Below are 19,615 nucleotides of genomic sequence, written 5' to 3' on the forward strand. Positions count from 1 at the left end.
CAAAAAGGAAGTACGTGATGAAGCAGCGGGCTTGAAAAAATTAAGTTCAGTTTTATTTTTCTAGTGGTCCTCCAGACTAAAGTATTGGAGAGTGTGAATGTTGTCAGCAAAATGTTCTAAGACACAACTAGACATACACCAGGCAGTGAGCTTACTGGAGAACGCCATAAAGGTCTTGTCTGAGTACCAGGACGATTTTGACCAGGCAAAGATCACTGCGCAGACGCTCGCAGACAGAGGGGGAGCAAAAAACACCTTTGAAAATGCAAGAAAAAGAAAAGTGAAAAGTAATTTTGACAAGTTATGTTTATTGTCTTTGCAGTATGGTGCAGGAAAAGGGCCAAAATGAAAACTACTGAGAGGCAGGCGGAGGCTATATCCTTGCCAAAGCCAGCCACTGATCTTGCCGGAGCTGATAATCCGGCGGTGGTACATGCGAAGCCGGCTATTGATTCGCAGAGGGTGGGTCTAACCTAGAAACCCACTGGATTAGCGACTATCATGGCTGGTCACTTGCATTCCTTGGCTCGTCACTTTCTTCTTCTTCTTAATTTCCGGCAGTGTAGTCGTCACTGACTTTACTTTCCTGACAGTTTATGTGCAGTATGCTGCTCAGAATGTGCACAAAAATATCTTGACATTTCAAAATATGTTTAATTGTAGGCTACTATACTTACCAGGGTGCATACCATACAATTGCCAAAAAGATGTTATGTTTAATAGTTATTAATAAAAACCATTAGCATACATTTAAACCTACACCAGTTAGTGTACCCAGTCAAGCCAAGCTAGTTGTCAAGGTGCGTTTTTTCTCTTTATCTGTGGGTTATGAATATGAATTTGTAGTCCAACTGATTGTGTCTGAGAAAGATCTGGTACAACAGGGTTTACTTAGATGGATAGCGTAATAGATTTATGTGCATTAGATCTGAGTTGGACTATACTGTATGTAAGCTGCAGGTTTGTTTTACTGTCAGTAGATGTCACAAGAAACACTGTTTACCTCTGCAAGTCTATCACACAACAACCGGCACAGCTGCTGGCACATCTCAGACAAAACTTGACTTATGAAGGCATTTGTTTGACTTAGTATTCTGAGAAATGTTATGTATATCACAAAGATGAATTTAATTTTATTCTGTTTCTTTTATACAAGGTTCAAAGATGGCCTCAAGACACTGGGAATATTCAGTGCCATGGTAGAGAACAAGGAGGCGTTCGTTGAGGTTATGTGTCATCACAACAATGCAATCACTGCAGAAAACATCAAAGAAGTCTTCCAACCTGAGCTCCACCCCCCTAACTCGAACCAACGGTCCACAGAGAACCTGCTACTCTGCCTTTGGGAGAACTTCATCTTTGTAGCAATAGGTTTGGGGAAAAACATGGTGTAACAAATACATAGCTAGTAGGAAGCAGTAAAATGTACCATGGCTGTTTCTCAGTGGTGGGCAGAGTACTGAAAATCTGTATTCTACAGTGCAAATAGAATCACTTTATTGGCCAAGAACACTTTTACCAATTAGCAGAATTTGTTCTCTGGCTTTAACAAAACAAATTATTACAACCATTCTCCAGCACCCGAGGACCAACTCCAGATCTAAATTCATCGTCTTGGTCAAGGACAGAGGCAGGAGTATTTCCCTACCATGCATGTCTTTAGTGTGTTTTTTATGTGTGGGGCAAACAAATTGGACTTGTATAATAAGATATGCCACTAAGATAAACCACATAGCAATCCAGTGGGTTGCTGGGTTAGACGCATGAGTTACCATCCTCGGTGAATCAATAGCCAATAGCTCTGCATCTGCCGACTACCATCATTCTCCCTGTACTGCCTCGAGGCAGGTTTCCTGCGCATTCTCAGGAATTACAGTGAGGATGTTATGGCACTCGGCCATAGATGGAGATGACAACTGGGAGTACCGATTTGCTGCCTATAGAGCCTTTATCTACTGGCAACATGGTGCAGTAGACTGTGGCAACTGGTTGTTCATCCCCAGCTGCTGCGTGTGGGCGATCAGGGACAAGTGGCCTGATCCCCACAGGCAGTACACTGGTTTTATTCCTGGCCAGTAGTACTGTCCCAAGCATTGGGGCATCCCTGCAGTTTCCACACACACACAGATTATTAAATTTAGCATCATCAGGGAACCAAAAACCTGCCTATACCTGTACCAGAGTGAGGACAAACAAAAGAAAAGCCAGTTGTCCACTTTAGCAGCACAGCCTATAGCCAACCTTGTTTATTTTTTCTTTGTTTTTATTAAAAGCATTTAACTGTACCATATTGGATTTGTGTGTTTACCTTAAAGTAACTTCTGTAGAATTTATGGTCCTTGTAATTTTTTTTAACAACTTCATAGACACAGACCACACTCAGGATCATACAGTTGACTCTAAGATGTCGCTGTCAATGCCAAATATAGTGGTTTCTAAGTTTGATAAATGTGATCAAGTCTAAGCCAATACAGTCTAGATATATTAATTCCTTTTACCCCTTCACATAGTGTAATATAATGATAGTGTAACTTTTAACAATTACACAAAATTCCAAAATATCCAATTAATATTAACCGTGATCATGAGAAAAAAGTAATGCCAAAAAATACATAGCCAGTATTTTAGAGCACAGTGATCAATTCAATAGTTGCTGCCAGTCAGCAAGATGTTGGTGGCAAGTCGTTGTGTTGATAAAGGGGAAACTATAGATTACGTAAAAAAAATAAATACATAAACACAACAACATTTACTGACTTTTCTGAAAAGCTCCGGGTGATGTGAAGCGCTTTTTTCTCAGCCAACCAATCACAATGAAGGAGAGGCTGGGTTTCATGCTACGTAGGAGGCTGGCCGTTTCCCACAACAACAACAAAGACGGAGAAAGTGGTAGTGGAGAAATTTTTATTGTACACAATGGAGACAAAACACTTTGAAAAGTATGTGTAAGAGGGTTAGAGATGGATAAAAACATGGATAATGTAAATTAATAGAAAAGCAACTTACATGCTTTTGCCATCTGCGGTCAGTCTTGCTGGTGGGTGTCTATGGAAGTTGCAGTCAAGGGCAGCTAAGAGAACCCTTGGTGTAAATGCAAAACGTTTGCTCGCGTACATCAAGATGTGTTTCTGGAAGGTCTCCATGTCTGATGTCGTCCTTGAAAGAAGTCTAATTTTACAATATATCAGATGAAGTTCTTTAAGAATTTTGCTTTCTATTTTTTTTTTTCTTTAGGTCATGTTAATTTTCTGTCATTTACAGGTTTCTCAAAGGTAAGTATGTATATAGGTTTTCATAAGGTTGGTATTCCCACATTACAAGTGGTTGTCATTACATTGTTAGGTTAACATAATTTCAGCTTTCGTTAACTTGATTAATTGCATAAGAACAAATGTCACTCTGCTCAATGGCCATAGGTTGCGTTAGCCAGTTATAGGAAGAATATTTAATTTATATGCAATTTAACCCCTTACTCCTCCCCACTTCAGCGCTGACATATGTACATACAGTGAAAACAGGATAGGCAAATGGCTTCTCAATTCACATGGGACCCTCAAAATATACACTCTGTGTCATGCACTATGACCTTGGAGGGAGTTGGGGTCCCTATCAGGTCTTTATCACTTAATTGATACACATAAACTCCTTTGTGCACATCCTTCAGTCATCTGCTCTTGGGGATAATGTCCAAGAGAGCCATATGTGCTGCAGAGTTCTCCTGGATAAACTCCTTCCTGCTGAAGTCCTCCAAGTGCCTGTGGCAACTTCCAACTGCCCAGGTGTGACTCCCGCAGACATGGTGGATGATGCCAACCCAAAGTGCTTTATAAAGAACAGACGACATGAGCTTGCCTTCAGAGAACAGTATGAATAAATCTAAAAAGTAATAAAATAAAATAACTTGCAAAAAACCTCCTCATATCTCTCAGCCTTCCGGCAGCACCACCAGGAGTGGTTGACCACATCCTTCAGCCAGCTGAGAAGGATTGTCTGCCCTCTGATCTGCGCTGCCTACAAAGGATTAAAGAAAAACTATGAACCATATTATTGAACAATACTATAAACCACATTTCCATCACATCATTATGCTTACCGCAGATATCTTCTTTGCCAGGTTTTTGGCACCATGCCACATGTCAAGGCTATGCCTTATACCAAGACTTCAATACATTACCCTTTCTGGGTAATGTAAGCACAGGTTTTAAAATAAATACATAATAAAAAAAAAATATATATATGTAGCGGGGTAGAGCCTGGCAATGTTGTTTTATTTTTGGTTCAGTGTTCCCATATAATGTGTTTTTGTATAATTGGTTTATACTGGTCAGTGCATTTCCTGATTGGCTGTCCCATTCTCTCCCTATGCTTCCGGTGAGTGACGGAGTAATCAAGGGAAATCAAGAGCTCAAGACTTGGAAATAGCAGATCTGTTCCAGAGTGAGTGAGGCATGGTATCGTATTCTTGTGCGGAAAGTTACATTTGTTTATGACGGGAGTCACGGTCACGTATTCGGAGCTGTGGGCAGGTTGGTTGTGTTGTGTGTAACACTGCAGCCGTGACGCAACCGTGGTTGTTTTTCGCAACATGATCTCACACAAATAAGTGAAATTTCATGTTTTTTCATTGTGGGGGAGCGTAATTCAGTTTGTGGTGGAGAAACGTTATTTTCCCATAATGCATATCCACAGCACGTAAATCAGTGTTCTAGAGTTTGTGTTAATTTCACTGATTTGTGTGAGATCATGTTGATTATTAGCTAACCACAGTAACAGCCCAACACAGTCAAGGCTGGCTAGCTAGTGGTAGCCACATGTTACCAGCGTGCTGCCAAATGCAGGCAGGGCAGGTGGACAAATGGAAATCTACCAGTATATCAGGATGAAAACAGACTACAATGCAATCACAAATCAGGTTAATAACGGAAATAACTGGCTAGTCATGTTTGTGCTTCATGAAACTGGGTCAACAGCAGCTGCTAATGCAGGAAAGCGCTGTGGGCGAAACTCTCAACCAACCCAACCTGCTAAGGAATGAACACTGCTCGCTGACAAATGTCAAAGATGACAACAGAAATACAATGCACGGATAAACACACTTAACATCCACAAGATGTAGTTATATCCCCAATCAGAATTGCAGCATGAGCATATGGTAGGTCAGACACTACACATGCATGAGTGAGGGACGACTACGGTCTGATGAAAATGCCAGGTCAGGGACCAGGGGTGTTGTTAGGATTTCAGAACATCTGGGCTCAGCCCCAGATGTTCCAGAAATTACAGAACCATAGTAGGGCATCTGGGGGCATACTCCCCCAGGAGAAATGTTTTAATATTTCAACAACAAAATGCATCAATCTGGTGCAGTTTTGAACATACATAGGTGTAAATGAAGCAGCAAAGTGAACATTTTGAGCAGCAAAGCAAAATAGTACAGAACTTAAAAGTGGGGTCAATGGTTTGGACGTGCGACAATATGGAACAAGCTGTCTGGCTTCAACCTATGAAGGAAAATAATTTGTCAGAACGTAAGTCATTGGCAAAGACAACTTATGTCAAAGGCTTAACATCAGGGCCAATCCCTCTTCTTTGGATTTGTACACCAGTTTAAGTTTCCATTTAGGGCCATCCTTAAATTGTATATGGTTTGATCCTAATTAAATGTTTTACTTATTTTTTTTTATTGTTACACCTATGGTGTGGTTACACACAAGTCATTGCTTAACTACATGCTTTGGAAAATAACATCTTGGTATCATTCAATCCACAGTTGATACCATCGACAATGTGCTCACAACCACAGGTATACAATTTAGCAAATGTGGATCATGAAGAACTGTCTACACTGTTTTGAATTTATGAAAGTTTCACTTTCCTAGTGAGGTATTGTAGAATTGTACATGTCCATTCAGTTTTGATGGCTGCAGAAAAGTATAGGCCAGTGATCCCCAATAGGCGGCCTGCGGGCCAGGTCCGGCCCGCGAGAGCCAAATGTCTGGCCCGCGCCGACCCATTGGCACTTATGTGAAGGCACCTGTCATAACGTGAAATAAAGTGCGCAACATGTGAAATAAAGTGCGCGCTGCTCTACTTTATTTTGACCTCATCCCACACCGTACACTTGACCTACGCCCCTGTAGCGGTCCTCGACTAGACAGCGCCACTCACCAGCTGGCCGCCTGTCATCCCGTCGAGCAGCCAGTCATCCCGCCTAGCCGCCTGTCATCCCACCTGACATCTAAAGTGAATGAATCATTACCAGTAAGTCACAGATAATTGTCCTAAACCAAGAACAATATGGCCTGTGCGAAAAAGCGCAAAGTCGACCAGGAAAACCGTCAGTTCAAATCTGACTGGACTGATCAGTTTTGTTTTATTTTACCGGACCATGCCAATGCTAAACCAACATGCTTGATATGCCTGCAGACCGTAACTGTCTGCAAAGCAGATAATCTAAAGCGGCACTTCAACACTATGCATGCTGCCAGTTTTAATGCCAACTACCCTACAAAATCAGATCACCGCAAACAAAAAATAGCAAATATGATAACATCATACAAGCACTCTGTTTCTACTATCTTCAAATCAACATCTGCACAAGAGAGCGCAACAGCTGCACCATTGCATGTGTCATGGAACCTTGCTAAAGCTAAGAAGCCATTCGCTGATGCTGAGTTGATTAAAACGTGTGCAATTGATATGGTTGGCGAAGTTTTAAGTCGTAATGAGAAAAACAAGAAAACAGTTGTGGAGCTTTTAAAGCTGGTGCCATTGTCGGCTAATACGGCAACAAGAAGAGTAGAAGATTTGTAAACCGTTTCCGTTCGCACAGTTTACAAATCCACACAGTTTACAAATCCGTTCGCACGGATTGTGAATCCGAGGGCACGGTTTTGAAATCCATTCGCACAGTTTACAAATCCGTTCGCACGGATTTACACATCAAGTTTTTTTTTCTACATGTGACCCCAGAGGGGCTCCGTAATAATCTGATATTTTGATCTAAATGTCATTACATGTAGTGGGTTTAGATATTTGAAAATGTGTAGTCCACTTACTCCATTTAGTGTTCAAAATGTGCAGTCAGTGGTCATTACTAGTGGACTTATCTTTGGAGCCTATCAGACGTGACAGGTCATCACCATCACGTCTTTTTAATTCACCATGTTTGTCACTGATTGACATGGAGACATGGATGATGAACGGTTTATCATCGAAGTGGAAAAGTACAGATTCCTACATGACCCAAGAGACCCTTGTATAAAGATATTACAGTGAAGGAGCGTGCCTGGACTTAAATCGGGCCTCTCCTTGGAGCACCAGGTAACGTTAAATGTATACAGTATCCGGTGTCAAAAGTCAAAACAACGTCACGCTCTGTGGAGCAGGGAGAATGTCACATCGGCGCAACACTGATGGCGACGCAACGCTGTTGGTGGAGCGTATCAATCTCTCTCCTGCTTCTCTCCTTAATTGCATCATCGAGGGGACTGCTGAGAAACAGACAGAAGTGGTGAGTGGTTTTTACTTTTTTTCTCTCAATGGAAGCCTTCATAGTTTGCAATTTCAGGTCTAAACCAACTTTCTGTATGGAAGACAATATGTGAATGCAGCACAGATCCACAGTATACGCTATATGAGAATGTGGCTGTTACTGTTGTGGCTGTACTGTTAATAAGGTTACTTTTTCCTCTCCACCTTATCTCAGGTGGAGACAAGACAGTCATCACCTGAAAGCCCTGACAATGAGCCAGAGCTTTTTGAAACTCATCTCTACTCAGCTAATTCCATGAAGAGACCAAGAACAAGAGAAACGGTGGACATACAAGCAAAGCTTCTGGAAAGTGTCTGCCCTCTGCAAAGTGCAGGAGGAGCTACTGAAAGTGGAGATGGAGAGTCTGGAAATAGAAAGAGAAATTGGCTCTAACAAAAGTGGAGATAATTTATTTTTACATTTTACATTTAATGAATACAAACTGACTGTGATGACCATACTTTCAGTAAGCAAATAAATACAATTGAACAAAGAAAAGCAGACTAATTCAACACAACAGTTTACAGATAAGGTAGATGATATGATTCAGGTATATCTCTTTTAGATTACATCAATAGTTTGATTAGAGATGTTATAGATGGATGAATCAGCTAAACCTTCTCACTATCAGATTATTTCTAGCCTCCGTGCCAGAGTTGGTTGGAGGTTCATCCACATCTCTCTCCTCTTCTAGTGGAGGTTCTGGGATGTTGGTGACTGGGACACAGTACGCCATGCAGAGGTTGAGGATAGCCACTGTCACTTCACAGACATTTTAGAGTGTGTACTAATTGGGTGCAGTTGTGATTTACTCAAATCTTTTAAGTCAAATTGAACTTGAACTTTAAGTCAAATTAGAAATACTAAAAGTGAGAGCCCAGTTGAAAATTCTACTCAAGAAAAAATATTGAAGTACTGACAATGAAATCTACATAAAAAGTACAATATTTTCTTTTGCAATGTAGTGGAGTAAAGAAAATAGAAATACTTGCGTAACGCACATCAAAATTGTACTTCGGTAAGTGTACTTTGTTGCTTTCCATCACAGTGTAAAAGGTTATAGTATATTTAGCAACATTTCCCATAAAACCAGAGCTATTTACCAAGTACCCAGCCATCAGGAATCTGTCCTTCCTGAAACTTGTCAGCATGAAGGAATCGTGAGTGTTGCCAGGCCATTTTGCCACAAGGTTTGTAATGTGTAGGTTTGCATTGCAAACAACTTGCCCATTTACATCCTCTTCCTCAGATGGAGCCTGCAACAGAAAAGGAAAAGGATGATGCATAACAAAAAGAAAGCCCTGCCTGATGTGACAATTTTTTTTCATATTTTTATTTCAAGACTACTGACCTTTATAGCCACATGTCCCATCCACTGCATCTAGAACATTTGGAAACCTTGCAACTTTGAAGAAGCACTCCTTTGTCCTGATTTGCTCAGTTGCAACTGATGGGAATGTAATGTACTGGTGACTTCTCTTGTAGAGCGCAACATCTCTCACCACGCTACTTCCGTTTCTGTACAACAACAACAACTACTAACATGGCGACAGTGGAGGAGATTGTTATAATGAATGTACTGAGAATACGGAAGAAACAGCGGCAGTGGCGCCAACAGCAATGGTGGTACATTAGACTAGTGGTTCTCAACATGGGGTCCGGGGACCACCAGCGGACCTTGAGGGGATTCTAGGGGGTGCCCAGCAAATTAATGAATTGTTAAACTTCACCATTATTTCATTTACAAGAAGTTAACACAATCAGAGAATGTAGAAGAATGACTATTTTGATCATAGTTTCACTGTTTTCTCTCTACCTGCAATACAGATAGTCTTGGAATTCTGGACAAAATCAGCAATAGCAATAAAATATATTCTCAGATTTGGGTCCGAGAGACAAAATCTCAACAAATGGGGGTCCGTGGCCCTAATGTGTACTAAATTAGGGTTCCTTGATATGAAAAAAGTTGAGAATCACTGCATTAGACCATTGAATTTATCCCGACGTGACAATGGAGAATATGTGTCTCTGATTTTACCAATGAGAGCCATCGAAAATGGAAAGCTCCACCAGTATTTCCGCATGTCCGTCGGCAGATTTGATGGCTTGCTTCGTTGGGTTGCCCCCCTCATTCAACACCAAAACACTCACACTGAGCCAGTGGATATAGCAGAGCGGCTTGCCGTCATCCTCTGCTTTCTTGCCACAGGCATCAGCCAGATAGCTTTGGCAGCAAGTTTCAAGCTTGGATCTACAACAGTTGGCTATATTGTAGATGAGGTATGCAAAGCTATTTGGGTTGCACTGAAAGGAGAGTTTGTGGCTTTCCCGGATGCAGCACAGTGGGAGAACATCCAGAAAGATTTCTGGTATTTGTGGAATTATCCCAACTGTTTCGGAGCAATAGACAGGAAACGTGAGAGTCTGTGCACCAGCCAACACTGGAAGTTATTTCCACAACTACAAGGGATTCTTCAGTTTCATCCTAATGGCTATGTGATGCCAGGGACAAATTTATAGTCATGGGCATAGGAGCAGATGGTCGGGGCAGCGATGCCTGTGTCTTTTCCAGGAGCTCCTTTGGATCCCAGCTTATCCAGGGCTTCCCCTGCCACCTCCAGCCATTCTGCCTGAGAGTGAAGTCCTGAGACCCCATGTCTATGTAGGCGATGAAGCCTTTCCACTGAAAGTGAACCTGATGCGACCATATTCAGTTGAGTTTGCATCAACAAATACATCACAACAAATAACAAGCACAGATCCTGTACAGACCCACGGCGCGTGTGTTAAATTCTATGCACTGAAGCACTGTGACATGGTTAAATTAGGAATTCCACTAACATTACTTAAATACCACAACATGACATCACCTACCGTTAAAGTTTGTAGGGCAGAGAAGACGAGTTACTGTCTGCAAATCCCCGTTACTGACTATGGAATGTTAAGTTACACTTTTGTTTTCACACCGGGAGACTCTGTGGATTGAGTTCAATGCTGCTGAGCCCTGTTCCATAAAGCGAGTTTACCAAATAAGCCAGGCTTCTTTCGGTTAGTCTGACTCATTTTCAGTTGATTCGGTTCCATAAAGCAAGTTCAACATAGTTCAAGCTCAGTTACTATGGCAACTTATGCTGGGAAACTAACCTGGTCCGGGGCAGGCTAACTGTCAGGCTAAGCCTGAGTTGTTGCTTAACCAGAGTTCCTGTAACACTGACCCCACGGGAAAGCCATGATTTTACCACTGACTTTCTGGCGTGCTGCCATATTACTTTACTTTATTAACCACTATCAGTCAAAAAATTAAAGTTCATAGAAAATCAACTTAAATGAATAATAAATAAAATAAATTATACAATGATAAATGTAAATAAGATATAGACCGACGTGTTTAATTATATGGTATGTGATATCAAACATTTAGGCTTATGCTACATAAAATATGTCTCAATCTAAATTACCCCAATAGAATGACAATAGCTACATAAATAGTTAACAGTACAATTGCAAAAAATTATATTGACCAGAAATGTAGTATCTAAATCCATATGCCTCTATCCTCTATTTGCCTGATAGGAAACCATGTTTAAAAATGTATTGGTTAATGTATTGGTTAATACATTTAAAACAATGTCAAAAAGTAAACTTAGATGTGTTTAGTGGGTGTATGGTTTTTCAATCAATACAGTAAAGGTCTCTAAATAAGGACCTCAACCCATGTGTCAATCTTTGTCAGTCATGGCGTGTCCTTTCATTGATGAGTACTAGGTGGCATGGATTCAGACGCTGTTCCCCCCTCTATTCCCTCAATGACTGGCCTCCCCCTGTTCAGCTCCTCTGCAGGAGTTAAGTGTGCTGGTGGTGGCTGTTTAAAAGTTCAGCATTGAGGTGCTTACATTCATGATTTTGCATAGGCATACTAACCTAAAAACCTATTATTGGGAATCGCGAGAAAGTTTCAGAGCGACAGACACAGAGCGTCCCCGTAACCATAGTAACTCACTCTCACTCCTGCCTGCGTGCGCACGGCGCGAGAGGAGAGGGAGAGACGCAGAAGAGCCGCGGACTGAGATTACTCTGAACACCATGCATGGGAATAAATTACAATATAATAGATTTGTGTATATTTCTCTCTATTCAGATGGTCTGAATAACTCTCTGCTGCACGGTGCTGCTGTCTCGTCTCGTGCGCTGTCAGTGTCAGTGTAATCGAAGGTGCCGGAACGCTGTTCCGGATCGTTCCGGCCCACTTTAACCCCTGCGTATATATTAAACGAGTGAACATATATACATTTGCAGCCTTGAGGTTTGATATCTATGTATTCTTGTATAAGATATTTTAATAACCTACAGGTTTTCTGTTCTTACTAACTGTTTGAATGCATTGTGCCCAAGATTTAATTTGGTTGTATCAAAATATTTTATTACATTTTAACTTAGTTGCTACTTACGCATTCAATTGATCAGCAATTTCTTGCCAGGCTTTCTCTCTTGTTTTGTTTATGGCAGCTGTATTACCTTTTTTGGTTATTATATGTTTCATTTCTTCATATATTTCTACTAATAAGCGCCGCTCGGTGGCCATGAACATCGCCTCTCTCTCTTTACCGTTGCTTTTTGCCATGGTGTATCGATTTGATCCATGATCGACCTCTCGGGCTGCTTAAGAATGGCGTGCACACGCAATTATCTTGACTACTTGAACCTGTCTTGAATTAGTCTGATTGCGTGAACTTGAATTGAGCTTTATGGAACCGCTTTAGCCCCGACTGATTTGTTAGGTTCATTCAAGTCAGGTTTTGGATTTTAATCCCCACTTTTCTTAGCGCGCTTTATGGAACGGGGCCCTGGTCTGCTGTCTGTACATCAACAAATTACAGACATGACATGATGCGCACATCAGGTGCATTAGAGATCGATTTAGATCCAAAAAAGTCACTGACCAACTTTTATATTATATGAGAAAAACACAATTTTTGGCTGTTTTGGGGTTTCATCAGATTTTTTAAATAAAGTCTTGGCTTTGCATTCTGTGTAGATTATTGTGAAATTCAAACGCTAAATATAGATTTGAAGCTCATAAACATATGGTGACAAGCCAGCCCAGAGGGAAACTACTTGCTTGTCAACAAAGCTCGCATCCATGGCTACCTCTCATGTTGCCCAGGTTTGTGGTTGTCAATGAACTTGGCAGTGGTATAAATGCTGTAGGACTTAAAACGCTGTTTATAAAGTTTGGCAGGGTTTTATTTTGGAGTTTTGGTATTGGTTTGTTGTTTTGGAGTGGCTTCATTGATCATTGAGCTGTTTGGGGGTTGGGTTTAATTGGCACTGGGAGGGTTTTGTCGCTAAAAACCTTGCAGCTCTTGTCCCCGTCCCTTACTCTGTGTCCCTCCAAATCATGAATGAACATATGCATTAAGTAACAGGTACAGTATGTTGAAACGTTGTTTACTTTATTGTCCTATCAGAGATAATGTTTCATCCGCAGGAAAACGTAGTTGTCAGTCATCTCAATCTGAGAGAGTGTGAGAGAGAGATAAAGGAAGCCAGAGAAATTGAACTGAATTTCGGTAAGAGGATCAGCGACTGACGCACAGTGGACTGACATAATATCAGACTACTTTTTAACTCCAGTGCCGGTGGATGCGCGGCCTGTCGAGAGCGACACCGGTGACTCGGAGACCTCAGAGTCCGATAGTCCTCACTCCCAACAATATGAGCCCTGAGGCTACAGATGGAGAGACTGAAGATGAGGAGGAAGATCTTTCACTTTTGGCAGACCCCAGGCTGCGGCTCTTCAGTCTTTAGAAAGTGCCTATGTAAGCGAAGATTGTGGCCACGAAATTCAAAAGGCCCACGACTGTAGGTGCCGCTGTAAATTCAATGAGGGAGGGCCATGTTATCTTGTTTTCACGCCAGAGGAGATGGTCAAGAGAAGAGACCAAATAAGTGAAATGACCAATGGTACGTGCTTGCCTTTCTCCTAAATTTTTGTTAAGTGTGAGTGAGGGAGAAAAATAGAGACAGTCACAGGTGTGTGTGTGTGTGTGTGTGTGAGTGAGAGAGAGAGAGAGCAGGGTTGGGGTGGGGGGCAGATGGATGGGAAATGGAGAGAAGGGGAGGATGTGTTACCTATTACTTTGAGCTGTTAGGGTGTATAATGGAGAAAGGAGGGGGCACTTTGACATTAATTGAAAGGGTAACACTTTATAATAAATGACACAAATAAATATGAAGTAATACAATAATTAAACAAGCACAGATCATGTACAAACCCACGGCGCATGTGTTCAATTCAGTGCATACATGAATACATGAAGCATTACGACACGGTTATCGGTTAAAGAATTCCACTAACGTCACTTACATTCCACAGGTAATAACGTTACCTAACGTTAAAGTTTATAGGACAACAAAACATGTGGATGTATGTAAATAAACGGCAGAGAGTGGGGCTCAGTGTTGGAGCAATGCTTGGCTATAGCCCCAAAGGGACGCTAGATGGCTATGCCATTACTAGCGTCCCAATGAAAATGATCCAACTCACCCTTACCGAGAACTTCATCTAGCGACGCCTTCCAAACGCCTGCTCCTTGGGAGCTCAAACTTACATCGAGTGTCCTTGGGCTTAGTATCATGTTCACGCCACCATAAAAGTTTCAATAAAGTCTTCCGTTTTCACAAAACGCAGCTTTTTGGAGCTGGAGCTACAGCTAATGCTACCACGCTGATGACACCGACGTGACCTGTGCGTGCATCAGCGTACAGTCAACGTCATCAGCGTGGTAGCTCACTAAGCGTTACCTGACTGACTAACCTGAATTTGCCGCGTGATGCCCTCGGCTGCGCCATGGGAAAAAGGAAAAGGAAGTGAGAGCAATTCAGCAACTAAAGTAAATAAAAAATGGACTGACTGGACAACCTTGATGAAGGCCACATACAGAATTATTGCATTAGACTCAATAGCATCTGAGTAGTCCAAAATATCCAGAATCAGATGTTGTTGCTAATGTGTCTTCCCTTAATAAAACCGGTCTGTGTTTAATTTATAGTCTTACTGAGGTCTTGTTTAAATCTCTTAACATATATAAAAGTCTATATATTCAACAATGTGACAGGTCTCCAAATTGTCTTTGTCTGCCTTAGGAATAAGTGAGATGAGCCCTTTTTCATAGTAGGAGTCCTTTCACCTCTAAACATGAAATGAATATGGTATTTAATCAGTTCCCAAAAGTGCTGGTTAAACTCTAAAGATAGATTTCTTCTTTTCATGGAGTTCAAAGCGTCATTAATCTCTGAAGCAGATAAGGCCAATTCACAGACATTTTAAATTCATCATCTACTGCAATCTATAATTGAGTGTTTTTGAACACTCTATATGGTTCACAGTTTATTTTGAAATGGGAATCATATGAGTTTTTACAAAAATCACCAATATAACTGGAGATTATTTCAGGATCTTTACAAATATTTTTAGCAATTTTAAGAGATGACAGAAATTTTCTTCAGAGAAATTTATTTTTTCAAATGCAAAAAAGTATCTCTTTAATCTCTCTCCCTCCTTTGCACTTTGCTCTTGCCGTTATGAATTACCCAAATCTAAGTAGTTGATCTAATTCCATTCACAACAAAATCAGCCTTCTCAGTTTTGGATTATTTTTTAATAAAGTTTCCAGTTTGCACATTAGATCCAATTCTTTGATTTTGCTTAAGTGTTTGAGTTCCTTTGATCCTTTAATTGCTACAGCAACATTGAATTTAAATACTTCCCATGAAATACTTTATTTTGTCCCACAGGGAGGATCTCCATTATTGAAGATTTAACTTTTTTGTTTGACAGAATCCCTTAATAATTAATTGTTCAATTTCCAGTACCCAACAAATTCCCCTAGATTATGTCCAGTTTGCAGGTTCAAGCATATCATGAAATGGTCTGAGAAATGAGCAGAGACACATTAGAAGAAATTAAATTAGCTACTGAGACCAACATCTGACCAGCATATGGACTTGCATGGAGTTCGGCCAGGTTTGGAATTTTTCTGATGCTAGCCTCTAATGGGTATGTCTGCAAAAGTCACCCATGGTGTTGGTTGCTTGGTACAGACAGGAACAGAGCTCCGAAAACGGTTTCAGATTAGGTGTGTTTTCGTGCTTGGTCATGACATAGACCTTTATGTAGCCACAGGGTCCAAAATTTACAAAGGGGGCTAATTTTGGGGTCAATGGCCAGTTGGCCAATAAATAATATTGGAATCACAACGTACTGCCAGGTTTACATCGCTGTGTTTATGTGCTTAGACCAGCTGAGACTAATATGACCCTCACTGTCCACCGTACCTATCGTGACGTGAGTGAATCAAATCAAAGCCTACTAACAAAAGCTCAGTGATTGGCTGACGTGATTACTCTTCTTTTTGTCATAAAAAACACCTAGCGTTAGTTACACTTTGTGGTGTGCACACATCAGGTGCATTAGAGATCGATTTAAACCAGGAGGTGGCGGTACAGAATAAGAAGTAAGGGTACTCATGTGGACAAAAATCAGAAGTGCCGGTATGCAATAAGAAGTAAGGGTACTCATGTGGACAAAAATCAGAAGTGCCGGTATGCAATAAGAAGTAAGGGTACTCATGTGGACAAAAATCAGAAGTGCCGGTAGTACTCAGTACCGGTGAGTACCGGCCCATTTCAGGCACTGGTAGTAGTAGTAATAGTGTTAGTAGGCTAATACTCACCACCTGTCAGATAGTTTTTCGAATTCGAAGCCTCCGATGTAGAGCACTAGTGGAGTCTGTCCGAAATGTTTTCAAAGCAGGCTGTAAGTTTGCGGCAAAATAGCGCGTCAGCTGACATGCATTTTTTTTTATTATTTTTTTTTTTATTTGACAGAGTGAGAAATAGGAGGTGTGGCGTGAGAGCGTGTGAAGAGGGTCATTTGCGTGAGAATTGTCAGCTCTGGTCGCGAGGATATGTGTGTCACGATCCCAGCCTAGCCCTTGTGTTTTCCTGGTGTTTTTCCTCTGTTTCCCAGTGTGTCTCTGTGTGTGTGGTGTGGGCATGTCTGTTCTCTGTCCCTCCTGCACCTACACACCTATCTGCCATCAGCCCATTAGTCCTGTGACTGTGTTCCGCCCTCACCTGCCGGCTTTCAGTCTATCAGCTCCCGGACTCATCCCCATCCAGCCAGCTGTTCCCTATTATAATTAGTCTCTGTGTGTATATATGGTCTGTGTTCCGCAGTTATTTTTGTCGGATCGTCTGCTTCGCTACCTGTTTTGCTACCTGCCAGGTTTGGTTTCTGTGTTTCTTTCGCTTGCCAGCCTGTTTGTGTTTTGCCTTTTGGATTGCCCGTTTTGTTCTGTACTTCAGCCTCAGTTCATCTATTAAAGCCTTTTGCTTCAGTCAAGTCCTCTGTCTTCCGGCTTTTGCATTTGGGTCCAGACTTTGAGTTACTCCTTCGTGACAATGTGTGGGCCAGATTCACAGCACAGATGGCGGGAGATTGCGCTAAATTTCAAATTTAAATGCAAAGAGCGGCTGAGTGACTACGCAGCAGAGAGGAGCAGTCTGCACGGAAACAAGTTTTCAGTGAGTGTGGTGTGAAATTGTTTAGCAAATGTTATAGGATTTGACAGGAAAATATAGCTTATGTGTGATTATTTTGAGGTAAAATTGTGTAATTTGTTAGTGAGGCTAACTTAATTGCACTCAAATTTAGTTGAGTCACTCGCCTGCAGCAGACAGGAGCAGTTCGCAGGGCAGCAAATTTTCGGTAAGCGTGGTGTGAAGTTTAGCAAATGTCTAGTACTTAACAGGTACTTAATAGCCAATGTAGACTGTAGCTATGTTTGATTATTCAGTTTAACCTTGTTTGATGTAAAACTGCAGATTGCGTCTTTAGTGAGGCTAGCTAGCTTAACACTGCCTGTTAAGCTAGGCTCGCCTGTGGTTTACTAGCAGTTAACTCATATCTTGTTTTTGATCGTGAAATATCAAAATAGTAATGGGCAAGGGCGTAGAATTGGGTAGGGACGTGTCCCTACCAATATCAAGCGACTCTGAAATGTCCCTAGCAATTATTTTGATTGACAATAAACGTTGTTTTGTCCGTCAGTGTCTAGTCAATGTTAACAGATCGCGTTCTCTACTACGAGTCCCGCTGCATTGGTGTAGTGCATTGGTGTCCCGTGTCGGCATAGCAACGGACGCTATAACGATACTTTAGTTTAACAGCTGTTTTAGAATGTTATTGCATCACCCGGATAAAAAATTGGCGTGACACCGCCTCCCTAACCCCCCCCCAAAAAATCGCTGATTGGCTTTGCCATTTCTTGCTAACGTATGAAGTGCTGTGGGCAAGAAGAGCCAAAGCTCCGCCTACCGGCGAGCATGCGAGTGAAGACTCCATCCTATTTTATATTAGTAACAGTTGTGTTTAGCCATTAAAGTTAGTTTATTTAAGTACCGTGTCGCGTGCGTCTGTGACGAGTGACGACCGTAAGTAGCCTACATGTCACAAGTGAGATTGAACAATGCTGATGTGTGCCACACTGGACAACACTGATGTAAAACAAATATGCCAACAGTTCATCTCTGTTAATGACAGGCGTAGGCATGTGTTTGGCTCCTTCAAATAGGACCAAGGCAGTGGACACTCAGCTGTTTGTATGTAGGGTTTGGATATAGTTTACAATATCTTATTATTATTATTATTATTTTAAATACAGATCGTTGGTTTGAATAGGCAACAGTACTACAGTACCTGCCTTAAAACAAAATGTGCTCTTCAAAGTCCCAATCAGCTGGCAAATTTGAGTAAAAGATTCGTTAATGTGCTACACCCCTGTGTCTGTTAATGAGTGTATTGGCTACCATAACTATCTAGATCAGTGGTTCTCAACGTGGGGTCCGGGGACCACCAGCGGTCCTTGAGGGGGTTCCAGGGGGTCCCCAGCAAATTGATGAATTGTTAAACTTCAGCATTATTTAATTTACAAATAGTTAACACAATTACAGAATGTAGAAGAATCACTGTTTTGATCTTAATTTCACTGTTATCTCTCTACCTACAATACAGACAGTCATGGGATTCTGGATCAAAATCATATCTAACAATAAAAGTATTCTCAGATTTGGGTCCGAGAGACAAAATCTCATCAAATGGGGGTCCATGGCTCTAATGTGGACTAAACTAGGGGTCCTCGATATGAAAAAGGTTGAGAATCACTGATCTAGATGACATGAAATGGTGGTCAGAAGGCTATCATAAATGTAAAATGCCTCCGCTTCCAGTGGGGGTTACATCCCCTCCGGACCTCCCCCATTTGTGTCCCTGCCAATGTCAAAATCAAACCTACGCCCTTGGTAATGGGCAAATGCAATTCTCCATTGAGAATACAGAGATATTAAATATGGATTTGGGGTTCGGCTGTTGAGGCTAACGTTAGTGTGCTTATTAATGTAGCATACTAATGCAAGGTTTTTGGCTAGCCACGTAGCCAAGCAGACAAATGCTAATGTGAGGTTTGAGCCGTAAGGGATAGCCTAGTTCAGGGTTTTTTTTTTGACACAAGGTGGCATAGGCGTCACGGATAGGGAGGATAATATTCAATTTATGTACTAAATTGAGTACCAATAACTCTCGGCTGCCTTTAGCTTGCCGCCGATTTCTGTCCCTGAATCTGAATGACAAGAGCTCCCGCCCATAAATCTGAATTATTGAAGCTGTAGTGCTCACTGGACAGCAGGGTAGTCAAAGAAGTGTGGTCGATCCTTGTTAACATGAATTACTCTTAAGTGAGGATGCAAAATTTGCAGTTACTTGCAGCTCATAGAAAACAAGTTTAGCCTTCCTGTCCTAATGTAAAAAGCAGAGCCAAGTTAACGTTGGCTTTGGCTTCATTCGATACCCATCATGTGAATGGAAGCATTCAGTTGCGTAAAATGCCACCACTCCTCCCCATCCAAATGATTTTTTTCACGAATAAATTTTGAAAGCGTTCAAATTATTGAAATTATTAAGTAACTGCACAAAACTGTAAAAGGAAGTATTATTTGGGCAGTGTAACTTAAACATCACAA

At 41.4% G+C, this 19,615-nt stretch overlaps 1 pseudogene; it reads right to left on the minus strand.

Moving 5' to 3' along the window:
- LOC144539852 (uncharacterized) overlaps positions 1–19,615 on the minus strand; it is a 79,213-nt pseudogene that overhangs the window by 56,802 nt on the left and 2,796 nt on the right.

Source organism: Centroberyx gerrardi, chromosome 2 (genome assembly GCF_048128805.1).
Source record: "Centroberyx gerrardi isolate f3 chromosome 2, fCenGer3.hap1.cur.20231027, whole genome shotgun sequence".
NCBI lineage: Eukaryota > Metazoa > Chordata > Actinopteri > Beryciformes > Berycidae > Centroberyx > Centroberyx gerrardi.